General features: G+C 47.9%; 1 protein-coding gene across 2 annotated transcripts in view; it reads left to right on the top strand.

Moving 5' to 3' along the window:
• Positions 1–12,562, top strand: part of DTD1 (D-aminoacyl-tRNA deacylase 1) — a 138,563-nt gene that overhangs the window by 62,276 nt on the left and 63,725 nt on the right. The window lies entirely within an intron of this gene.

Below are 12,562 nucleotides of genomic sequence, written 5' to 3'. Positions count from 1 at the left end.
GTCGACAAGCACTCACGGTCTGTTAGATCTGAAGACAGTCACTGCTCTGTGTCCCTGCATGCGGATGCGGGGTTCCTGGGCCCCCGCCTCGTTCTCCATCCGTCCACGGGAGCTTCACGCTGAGCAGAACAAAGAAGACGGTAGGGTGAAACTCGCTCAGGTTTCTGTGCGTTGGGACCTCATCTCAGTGTTGTCCGTTCACAGGCCGATGTGGGTGTGGTGCCCTGGGGGGGCATCCACGTGCTCCTGGAGCTCAGGACTCGGCCTGGCTCCGCAAGGCTCGGCTGCCCACAGTGACAACCTCTCGGAAGTGGGGACGAGAGTTGCTTTGTCCCTCCTTGGTCAGCCTTCTTCGAAACGTCTCCAAGGTGTAGATGGGCTTGAACCCGCGGAGCATGGAGGGCCTGTGTTGTTGGCGGGAGGGAGGGGCCGCCCTGCGCGGCTATCCTCAGGCCGGCGGGCGGGGTTGGTTAGGGGGGCTCCTCTCTCCTGCAGTATTTATGTCATTCTGAGACTTTGGTCTGATTACAGTGTAAATTTTGTTCTCTTACTTTCGTGGCTTATTTAATTGAGAACATCTGATGAAAAAACGTTTAAAACATAGCAGTTGTAAAGGATCTGGGGTCCCACAGAGCTTTTAATTGATCCTTATGATGAATGAAAGAGTATCCTGTAAATGGCCTCCCTTCCATTATTTCCCAAGGCCTTCATCCCATCTCGATCAGCGCGGAGCAGCGTCGTGTTTTTGGCCCGTTGCACTGTGGGTTATACTCCTTTCAAAGCCTTGACTTCATAACCGAGAGGCTGCACCAGAGTAGCTGGTCCCCTCACTCCAGTGCTGTGCGTTGCACCAGGCATTAAAAACGGCATCAGTGTGGTCATCTGTTCTATTTTTTATAGACTCTGTCATCACTTTAATTGGTTGTTGTTAGAACAGATGTTTTAAAAGGAAGATTTTGGCATGACTGTATTTGCTTATTTAATTTCTGATGATTTGCAGGACATTTATTTCTACATTAAAAAAAAAAGAGCTGTGGGCCATGGGAGCAGAGCAACCCGTTGGCCCTTTCCAAAACTGGTCCTGGAGAATAATGAGGTTGCTGGGGAGGAGGTTTGCGGGGAGAAAACGTAAACTTGAAGAGCTCGGCCAGCAGGCAGAAACCTCTCCATTTACAGTCAGTAGGACTTTCCAGAGCTATCCCAGTGCCAAACCACCTTGCAGGATGGCTTTTAAGAATGCAGAAGCCAAGTTACCACTGTTTTAACATCAGCAAACTTAAAAAGAAAATCGTCATCCTGTTTAGAGAGACCTTATTAGCCAGTTAAGGCTTTTGCAACTTTGATCCCTTTGTAAAGTACCAAGCTGACTTCAGACTTGGACCTGAGTTTGGTTTACATGCCACAGCTAAATAATCCAGTGATTATTTTTGGTTCTTTGAATCTGGGCGCTCATAGAAAAGCTTATCAATACTAACTTGCGAAAAAAAGATTTGCTTCCGTGTTTGTGCCAAAATATAGTTCCTAAATTAGTATTTCATAGCAATGTTTGTAAAATAATATTGTAACTCTGTATTTTAAAGAATTTTACATTCAGAAAAAGCCTCTAAGGATAAAATAATTCTTTTCAAGGTTCTTTATTCTTTTATATTATTTGAATCGTCTTCCCTGCCTTTAAAAATTTTTGGGTAGCTGGGGGAACTTGTTGCTTAAACCTAGTAAGTCAGCATCGTGTCACCAGTGGAAGTGGTCATGGTGAGTCCTGTGGTCTGGCAGTTTCCATCTGGCTAATCGATACATTGGCTGATTTGGGGCTGTGTGGTTACGACTGTACAGAAACTGTCTCTTATGGGAAGACAGGCAGATGCTGCTCCACCCATCATCAGGCTTCCTCAGTGTAGACGGACGTCTCCTGCTTCTGAGCCACGGGGTGAGCATCTGCTGTCATCCAGCTTGGTCCTGTCTTACTCACTCAGTAACTGCTTGTCTGATGAATGAATTGCCAGAGTGTACAAGTGACCAGATGTCATTTGTCCCTAGGGAGTAGCTTGTTGGTGGAGTGCCACCTGGTCTCCATGGTGTTGTCATTATCTGTGAGTGTTAACTGATAACTACGCTGATTAATCTGTCCAGTATATTAAAGTCTTAAATTGAAATTCTGAGGTTTTCTTGGATGTTAGTGTGATTTTTGTTTTTATGTGATGTTTTAAACCATTTGAGATCAATTGATCAACTTTTTTTTTTTTTTGAACTCACCTAAGCACCTTATGGTTAATAAAACATCAAACCTGTTCTGGTGTGAAAAATGCTACAAATCAAAGCGAACATGGTAGAACATGTCTATGAGTCATATTTTATTTTGGGGTTGTTATTCATTTATTGGGGAAGGGAGTGAGAGGGACTTAACTCTTTGCATGTTCCTACTCTTATGTGATAAAAAGGGAAAGGTCTAGAGTGATGAAAATGATTCTTGTCAAGTTTATGATTCTTGCCCTTTACAGAATAATGTCCGTGCCAGTTGATGAGGAAGGTGGGAGTGCAGTTTCTTTGAAATACCGTCACTCATCGTCCTCAGAAGAACTTCAACTCTTTAAAACCTGGGTCACGTCTAAATTGACACTAAAAGCCTCACTTCTGCAGGGTAGGAGAAGTGGCATTTCTAGCTTATGCCTGGGGAAGCAAGCACAGGAGTCTTTGATGGCTGAGTGGGCTTGAGTATTTTTCAGCCAAGTGTCCTGCTAACCTGTTCTGGCAACATTTATCTGATCCTTATTCTCCAAAAAAACAAAGTATCCAAAATGAAATAAAACCCTACATTGAGATAGTTTTCTGTTTAGAATTCACAGTTAAAACATTTTGTTACATTCTATTCTGATAACCAACCATTTCAGAATCACTTTTTCAAAAATATTGGTAATAAAGGGGGGAAGATGCCTCTTTCCTTAAGTTACCAAATTAAATTTCTCAAGTTTACATTTCCCCCTGTATTTGCATTGCTCAATTTATTTTTCCACGTAGATTTATATCAGAGGTACTTCTCTCCTACTTTCTTTCTTTTTTTTTCCAATTTACTGATTTGATGATATAAATATACATGGAAACTCTTGCAATTGAACTATTCTGAGCAATAATAATTTTATGGACTTGGAAACCTGAGTTGTCTTGATTTCCAGTGTTTGTTTGCATTGCAGTGTTTAAAGTAACTGACAACCCTGAGAACCTTACCAAAAATTTGTGACAAAGAAAAGAAAAAAAAAAAAGGAAGGGGTAGGGTGGGGAATGGAAAAAATGCTGTTTAAATTACAAACTGCTTGTAGCAGTTACATAGGAGGGTAGTTAACCCCTGTCACTTAAAATATGGTCATAACATTGAGAGTTAAAAATAATTTTGATTGTAGAAGAACTAGGAGCAGAAATCAAAAAGTCCAGATGAGTTAAAAGTTCATCAGAGACACTTTTGGGTGGCGGGCACCATTTCGAGTGTTTCTTTGTAGAAGGTCATCCGTGCTGTGGGCTGGCCTGCAGTTTGGGGCCACACGTGTGATCTTATGACCCCAGGTTGATTCAGAGCACTGTCTGTTGATAAGCTCAGGTGCTGTCTCCCCTGGGGGGGTTGGTGCCCCTCCGCTGCTGTCCCATTGAGAGTGTTCACCAAGCACTGCTGGAAAGCTAGCTGGCCTCCCAGCTGTCACCGGAGGAGCCCTGGACTGCAGTGACAGAAACGCATCCCCGCCCCTGTTCCCTGGGGAGCTCCCTGCAGAGCCGCCGCCTGTGCAGAGACCTCCCTGCAGCCACGTGGGTGAGGACCCCCCGCCCCTGAGAAGTGAAGCCTGCCTGGGGCCTGTGGGTCATGCTTTAAGTCAGACCATCTGTGTTAGTTAGCTAGCACTGCGTAGCCACTACCTCAAACTGAGCAGCTCAACACAATAGTAAACGTTTTTCACACAGTTTCTGTGGGTCAGGAATTTGGACCATGTAGCTGGGTGGTTCTACCAGGGAGGGATCTCCTGTTAAGTTACAGTCACCATGTTGGCAGGGCCTGTTTCCTGTGTGGCCCTTGGGGCTGGTGAGCTGGTACTGGCTGTTGGCAGGAGGCCTCAGTTTCTTGCCACGGGGACTTTGCCACAGGGCTGCTCCGGTGTCCTCCCAACATGACAGCTGGTTTTCCCTAGAGCCCTCCCTCTGAATCACACGCTGTCATCTGTGCAGTGTCCTGTGGGTACACTGGCCAGCCCTGTGCAGTGTGGCTACACAGGGTCACAAGGTCCTGAAGAATCTTGAAGACTGGCTGCCACACCATCCCAAATGTACCTTCCAGTCAGTAAAATCCATCCTGTCTCCCCATCATGAACTTAAAGATGAACAGAATGCTTACTGAGTGTGGGTACCATATAATGAATCATAACCTGGAAGCTTGCAGGGTGGCTGCCCAGACATAATAGAGGAAAGCTTCATCCTTGCTGAGTGTGTGGCAGAAGCATTTTATTCAAACATTGTTCTTTTAAAATCAGTGATAATAGTTAATCTTGTCTTTACAAAGAAGAAAATAAAATCACCTTTTAATTCTACCCTCCACAGCATCAAAATATACTTTTTGTCTGTTTTCTGTGTAGTGCTTTCCCACACGCCCTCTATTTTAATCCCAAATTTGCAAAATGGGATCACTCTGTACTGTTTTTTTTGTTTTGCTTTGTTTTGTTGCGGTACGCGGGCCTCTCACTGTTGTGGCCTCTCCCGTTGCGGAGCACAGGCTCCGGACGCGCAGGCTCAGCGGCCATGGCTCACGGGCCCAGCCGCTCCGCGGCATGTGGGATCTTCCCAGATCGGGGCACGAACCCGTGTCCCCTGCATCGGCAGGCGGACTCTCAACCGCTGCGCCACCAGGGAAGCCCCTGTACTGTTTTATAACCTAATTTTTCCACTGATGATATCGTGGACATTTTCGCACATCTTCAAATAATCTTTTCAACCTCAGTTTTAATGGGTGCCTACTATCCTGCCATGAGATGAATCCTAGTCTCTTTGACTAACTCACACTTGTTGGACATTTAAGTTATGTACTAGCCTCTCCTCTTAGGGGCGGTGCTGCGGTGAGGTGCATCGTGTCCTAAGTCTTGCCCCGCACCCCGGGTTGATTCTTGGCATAGTTCCCAGACTTGCAACCACTGGACACACACTCAGGGTGTGATTCTTTTATCAAGAGCCTCCTGCATCATGTCTTTAGCAGGCGCCCCTTCCTGAGCATTGGGTTCTTCACATCAATGTGAATTTTTGCCAATTTGGTAGGTTAAAAAGTGGAAAAAGACAGAAATTTTGTTTATTCGGGGTATGACTCACTTAAAAAACTGTCAGTTAATTCCTAATTGCCCAAAGGAGTTGTGCTGAGGCAGCAGAGCGAGGGGAGGAGCCTGGCCGCGTGGAGGGAACGGCCACGCCATTCAAGCAGAAACCCATGCAGCCTCCCCTGTGAGAAGCCAACTCCTCCACCAACGATGGAGCCAAGAAATTGGAAAACTGTTACGTTTCATCCCTCATTTCTCTCTGCCCACCCCAACCTGCAGGTTCTGTCCAGCTGAAGAGCAGAGAGCACAGCACGGGGGTGCCCATCCCCAGGGTGATGGGTGTAGCTTCAGAGCATGGGGGGCAGCGACATCCTGTACCCCTTTGCTGGCTCCTCGGAGGGCATTTTGGTCACACCTGCTCTCGGCTTCTGTGCTGTGTGACTTAGGGCTCAGGGATGGGCAGACCTTTGGATCCCAGCCTGGTGCCCAATGCTCGTGTGTCCCGGACAGAGACCTGCCGGTCCTTTGAAGAATTCCGGCCCAGGCCCCGAAAGAGCAGGACTCGGAAGGCGCCGGGAACTGCCATTTATTCAACTCCAGCTCCTCTTTCCCAGCGTATTTGTCTTGTTCTTATTCCTACTAACTGCCCCTCCCCTCTCCAAGAAAGGAGCGGAAACAGGCATTTCGTATACATTCTTTTATTCAAGTGACCAAGTAGTTAATCCCAGTCATAAATAATGTACAACTTAAAAATTTCTCTTGCACGTGAACTTTATGGGGGAGTAAATATTTTCTTCTTCGGGGCTTGTTTTCTCTGCCTGGATTCAAGAACTTCACAACCCTTTCCAGCCTGTGTGCGTTTACATGTTTGCAGCTGCAGTGTGCTGTTTCTGTCACCCTAAAGAAAACACACACAGCTCTTTCCACTGAGGAGGTGAGAAGGGGCTGCATGTTTTGGGACCCGGAGCCCTGACTTTTGAACCTGATGCTGAAGAACCCGTGTTGTCTCTGCAGCACTGATGACTCAGGGAACATTTCAGTGAAGAGTCACTCCTGGTTTATTTCACCGTTTTGTTTTGTTTTTCTCTGGGGAGCTGTTTTCTATCATCCAGGATCCTGGACACAGGGGGCTGGGGCGGGAGGCTGAGACTGGCTCCGTGGCCCCCAGTGTCCGCCCTGTGCTCCAGGTGTTCAGCCAGCACCGCTTAACGAAGACGTCTTACTTCCCCAAATGTCAGAACCTTCCGCAGAAACACATCCCCACAGCTCAAAGGAGACCTGCTTCAGCTTTCCTGCGGGGAGGGCAGAGAACTGTGGGGCTGAGTCTGGTGAGAACTAGACCCCAGATGCCCTATTTTCCTCCCTTTCCTTGACTTTTGCTAAACTCTTATCCAAATACATCCACAAACAAAGGCACAATTCAGGAGCATCTGCTCTACCAAAGTCTTAAGCAGTGATCTGAGAAATAGAGTTGCTTCTTTTTAAAAATTAAGCCTCTACTCTCCGTACTGGACACACAAGTGTGATCTTCCTAAAACATGGGTGGTGAGAGGGCAGAGAGGGGCTTGATTCTACAACACTGTATCCTTGATGCTCTGGTCTCATGGGTGGTGAGAGAGCAGAGAGGGACTTGATTCTACAACACTGTATCCTTGATGCTCTGGTCTCTTGGGTAGTAAGTGCTAAATGCAGGTTTTCCCGAGTTTTCGAGATGATAGGAGAGCCTTATGGGTGGACATATAAAAGGCATAGAAAAGAATTTGAAACCAAGAGGCCGTCAAGACCCAAATGTCCGTGGCGCCGAGATAGGGCAGCAAAGGAGGCAGTAGAGAGAGATTGCTTGTGCACGGGAGGAATCTGGCGCTGACGGCCTCGGGTCGGAGGGGGTCTTGGGAGGGCCGGGAGCCCCACCTCGGCCAGCATCTGCAGGTGCCGCAAGCCCAGTCACCTGATGGGAGGAACTAGAGCTGATTGTAAGAGGTTCCCAGGTGCGAGGTGGACTGTTAACACTCCCACTGGTAATTCAGCTTTACTGCCTGGAAATTGTTCTTTCTTTGGAACTGAGTCTTCCTAGTTTAACCCGCTGCCTGCCTCTCACCAACTCTCTCTGGAGATGTGGTGTCTCTGCAGTTCTGATAACTTGCTGGCCATTTTCTGCACAATCATGGTAATACACTTCAAGGAATTCGTATTTTGAAACTTGATTACAGGTGAAGCCATATTGTAACTGTGATCTGTTGTGAAAGAAGAGATCTGAAACGTGTGTGAAACTTTCAGGATTTAAAATGAATATTGTCTAAGTACTTGATGTTGAGATGAACCATTTACCATCCAGGAAGACAACATTTTACCTTTTTGGTGTCATGCTCATTTTCTGTCTCGACCTCCCTCTGTCCTGCCCCTTGTCACCTCCCCAGGCTCCCCACTTGCGTCATCCCGTCCCTCCCCTGCTCACCCCGGGTCCCCATAGAGAATTGATTTCATTTCTTTTCAGTGTACTTTGGGCTTAGAATCAGTAAACTTCCAGACACAGGTCTTCTTGCTATCCTGTCCCTTGACTTTCTAGGAGAGTGCTTTTCTCCATGTTTGGCTTTACCATCCGTAGGATGGCTCATGAGGAATGGAAGGAAATGCTGGCGAGACCCCAGGCTTTAAGTCATTTGAATATTAAATGTCAAATTTTCTGTCAGAGTTAAACTCATAATGAGCCACGTCCTCCTGAAGTCAATCCAAGAGTGAGCCTGGTTTTCCTGAGGCCACACTTTTGAGTTTTGAAAGCTTTCCTGATTTACATTTTCTTTGATTGCAACTGAAAAGGCCTGTTGGCCTGACAACAGTTGCTATGGCGATGATACTTGTGGTTAGTGCTGTTGGGCAGGTGCCTCTTTGTTCACAGTGTGGAACGAGGTCCTGTTACACAGTGCCTGACAGTGACTCATCCCCGCCTTGCTCTGCTCTCTGATGATACTCTGGGAGCCGTGTGACGCACATCCCATCTGTGGTAGTGATTGCCATTGGCCTCTGCTGTCTGTAATTTTCTAGGGAGTCTGAAACTTGAGGTCTGTTTTTTGAAGAACAGATATTAAAGATGAGATTTTAAAATAATTACCCTCTGATTTATATGTGACACTGACCTGTCTGATGGACAGGAGGGAAGATGGATAAACCGCTGCTGGGAACTGACCTAATCAACCTGGCCATGGCAACGCTCATATTCTTTTTGGTGGGTAATAATCACTACCAGAATGTTTGAGGTGGGTGAGGGTTAGTTATTTCCCCCATAACCTCTCTGCAAGATGAGATGGAAACAGTCATCAAACCAAATTCTCCACAGGATTGATTAGAGACATGTGTTAAGCAGGTACGAAGCAGCTTCTCCCCCTGTCCTGTCAGCTTGCTGAAGCCCCCATGCTCGAGTAGGGGCTGCATCTTCTAGAGTTAGAAGCAGGAACTGTTACCTGTAGGGTCTGCACTGGGTCCCTGGGTCTGCATTAGGATCCTGGTGCAGGACCAGAGTACGTAGCATTGCTCATGGGCGAAGGAACCTGGGGCACCTTTCCCAGGCATGGAGAACTACATACCTAGGTGGATTCTTACACTCTATTTATGCAGGGTTGGGGAGTTTGCCTCAAATATTGTAGCCACTCCACATTTCATGAACACCATTTATGTCACTGGTGAGAAGCTGTTATGCAGATTAACAAATCACGAATTAGCTACTGAGTGCCCACTTTTTAAAATTTTTTTAATTTATAATTTATTTTTGGCTGTGTTGGGTCTTCGTTGCTGTGCGCAGGCTTTCTCTAGTTGCGGCGAGCGGGGGCTACTCTTGGTTGCAGTGCGCGGGCTTCTCGTTGCGGTGGCTTCTCTCGTTGCGGAGCACGGGCTCTAGGCAGGCAGGCTTCAGTAGTTGTGGCTCACGGGCTCAGTAGTTGTGGCTTGCAGGCTCTAGAACTCAGGCCCAGTAGTTGTGATGCACAGGCTTCGTTGCTCCGCGGCATGTGGGATCTTCCCAGACCAGGGCTTGAACCCGTGCCCCCTGCATTGGCAGGCGGATTCTTAACCACTGTGCCACCAGGGAAGTCCCCTGAGCACCTACTTCTGCCATTCGTTTGTTGGAGCACGGCCCGTTGCCAAGGGGTGGATAACGAAGTCCCTGGCACTGCTGCCTCTGGAACTGGGTCCTGATTAGAACACAGGCCGCCCCTCCTGCTGTGTCGGTTCCTGACAGGCCATGTGGCCAAGGCCTCAGGCTTGGGGAGACAGCAGAGCAACCACGCTTTCTGCAGCAGAGACAGTGGCCGTTCACAAGGCAGCCTGGAGCAAGTGGGAGCCCGCCCTGCAGGGGCTCAAAGTATAGAGTGAATCCCGTTCAGAGTGGATGATGGGTTAAACTTTGGCAACATCATCTTTTTTTTTTTTTTTGGCTGCGTGGTACAAAAGCGCAGAGTCCTAACCACTGGACGGCCAGGGAATTCCTGGCAACATCATCTTAAAATGGTTCCCTGAATTAGTGAGTTGATCACAAGGACAGTTTTCTACACTATAAAAGTCTCCCAGTTGGTTCCTTATCCCTAAAACCACCATGGATAGGCTTCTGTTTTGAATGTGTATCAGTAATTTATTGGGCTCATACAGTTGTTTTTTGTTTTTTTTTTTGCCGTACGCGGGCCTCTCACTGCTGTGGCCTCTCCCGTTTTGGAGCACAGGCTCCGGATGCGCAGGCTCAGCGGCCATGGCTCACGGGCCCAGCCGCTCCGCGGCATGTGGGATCTTCCCGGACCCGGGCACGAACCCGCGTCCTCTGCATCGGCAGGCGGACTCCCAACCACTGCGCCACCAGGGAAGCCCCTCATATAGTTTTTAACCATTGTTTCCGTGAAGTTGACAAATAGCCTGCTGCAAGAAGTAAGCATTCTCTGGTCTTTATCCCAGTGATTTTTTTTTTCGGTCTGGCAAGTGCTTGGTGGTTAAGTGATCCTGAGTCCCGAGCCACACACCATCCCACCGGAGCCTCCTGAGGGGGATGGGAGTTCGTTATCTCTGGGTCAGGTACCAGCTGGACATACTGAGCTATGTGTCAGTTTGGGGCATCTTATCAGCAATCAGATTCATTTACAGCCCGGTTTGCTTGCAAGGCGTGGAGTTCTTTTAAGCATTACAATGCGACAGTCAGGCGAGGCCTTTCACAGATGCTTTTATGACGGAGGTCATCTACTTGAGCCCCATTAATTTGCCTGGATTGCACATATTGTTCAAGGTTTACCTCACTGGGAATTTTATGGGCTCCATCAGAGGGTGTCTGTTTTTGGAGGAAGGTGTTTTACTGGAAGGTTTTCAATATGGAAACAAAACATCACTACCTAGAGAGGAATAAGAATAGGAATTAGAGGGGCTTCTTGTCAGAAACCATGCACGCAAGAAGAGAGTAGAGAAAAATATTTCAAGTGGTGAAAGAGAATCCCACCAATCTAGAATTCTACATTCAGTGAAGTTACCCTTCAAAAGTAAAGGCAGGGCTTCCCTGGTGGCGCAGTGGGTTCCCAGGGTCGGCAAGGGCGGCCGTTTACTTTAGTTGCCTGAGGAATAGCGCGGGCGGCTCCTGCCCAGTTTCCTCCTAAGAACTTGACTGTTCCTTTGGGCCCTTGAACACTTGCTGGGTTTATCAGCCAGACTCTGTGAGTCATGTGTGTCACCACTGCCTTATTCAGGCCTAGCTTGCGCTTCAGTTTCTGATAATATATCATCAACGTGGAGTGTTGCCACACTCAGGACCTGCACTCGGTACAGACCCTTCCTAACCAGATTACAGCAGTAGCTGGTGAATTCAAATAACTGTGGCAACACAGTAGATGTGAATTGGGATTCTTTCCATGTGAAGGCGAAGCACAGTTGACTCTTTTGGGGTAAGTATTGAGAAAAATGCAATTTACAAGATCAATGACTGAATGTCTCCTGTAGTTTGCACTTTTTCTTTGTCGGAATCCTGTCAGACTGCTGATGCTGTAAGCGTTACTACTTTATTCAAGCCTTGATCCCCTGCAGTTCATCTCCATGAGCCACCCGCGTCTTTCTCAGGCCACACAGGGCTGTCACACAGAGAACATGCTGGTACTTCTAACGTGTCGTTAATTAAGGTGGTGATTTCTTTTTGTCCACCAGGTATTCTGTGTTGTTTCACATTAATGGTACGAGGTAGGCAACGTGTCCCCGGTCAGATAGTATCCACCTCCACAGTACGTTCAGGTAAGGGGGGTGTGGCCAGTTCACATGAAGTCTGTCCAGACATTCTACTTCTCACCTAGACTGCATCCCCGTATCCTCCCCGTCAGGGCCTCACCAGTGGGTCCTGGAGTCACAGGGCACTGGGCTCCATATCAGGGGGCCTCAGAAAAGCTTCTTCACTCGCAGGCCCTTTACCCACCCACGTGCGTGTGGCCTTGGGTCCTCAGCCGGGGTCAGGCTGAGAGACTGGCTCCGTCATCAACTCTCCTCCTGACTAATCGGTCATAATATCACCCCGGTGATCGGGGGTCAGCCTTCTCATCGCCATCCTTGCCTTCTGGCTTTTACAATTCCTCCAGGCTGTAGGAAGCAGAGCGGATTTGTTTGGGTCCTGTCAGTGTCGGAGGCCCAGGGGGGGCGTCCATCTGTTGAGCTGCCATCGGTAACGTCACATTGAGACCTTTGCATCGATGCCGTCAATGTCCAGCTTACCTATTTCTTAATAACCATTTAGAGACTCTATGCTGTTGGGAGGGGTCTCTTGGCCACCCCCTTAGTCTTTCCCTGTTATCTTGTGAATCGCTCTAATACTTTTTAGCATCTTAACCACCCTTAAGAGGAAGCTGAGACAGCAAATCTGATACAGTGTCTCAAACTGTTCTCAACTTTGTAGCAGTGAGCTTACATGGGCCCCAGGTTAAGGGGCCTTTTCATCACAGCAGTTTTCACAACCTCAGGAAAGGGCACACATGTGGATGTACATCCCAGTTATCATACTGCCAGTCCAGAACGGCTTCACATGCAGTATATCAGCCACTTCATCTGGGGTGTCCTATTTTGCGTTTAAAGGAGGGGCAGGGTAATTCTCCTTCTTCTTGTCAGCAAACTTTACAGTGGCCCTAGTCCAGTCTGTCAGGCTGGCTGTCCGCTTGGGAGCAGGCCGCTGTGTGTTTACGTCATGTCAGAGCACCACTGATTATTCAGTCGTGAGCTGTGGGCCCAGCAGTGACCCAGACGTGTACCTCTGCTCTGCAGTATTCAGAACCAAGGGGCAACTG

Source organism: Monodon monoceros, unplaced genomic scaffold (assembly GCF_005190385.1).
Source record: "Monodon monoceros isolate NGI ecotype Baffin Bay Population unplaced genomic scaffold, NGI_Narwhal_1 Super_Scaffold_13, whole genome shotgun sequence".
Taxonomy (NCBI): Eukaryota; Metazoa; Chordata; class Mammalia; order Artiodactyla; family Monodontidae; genus Monodon; species Monodon monoceros.
The sequence above is the reverse complement of the archived record's forward strand: the minus strand, read 5'-3'. Positions and strand labels throughout refer to the sequence as shown.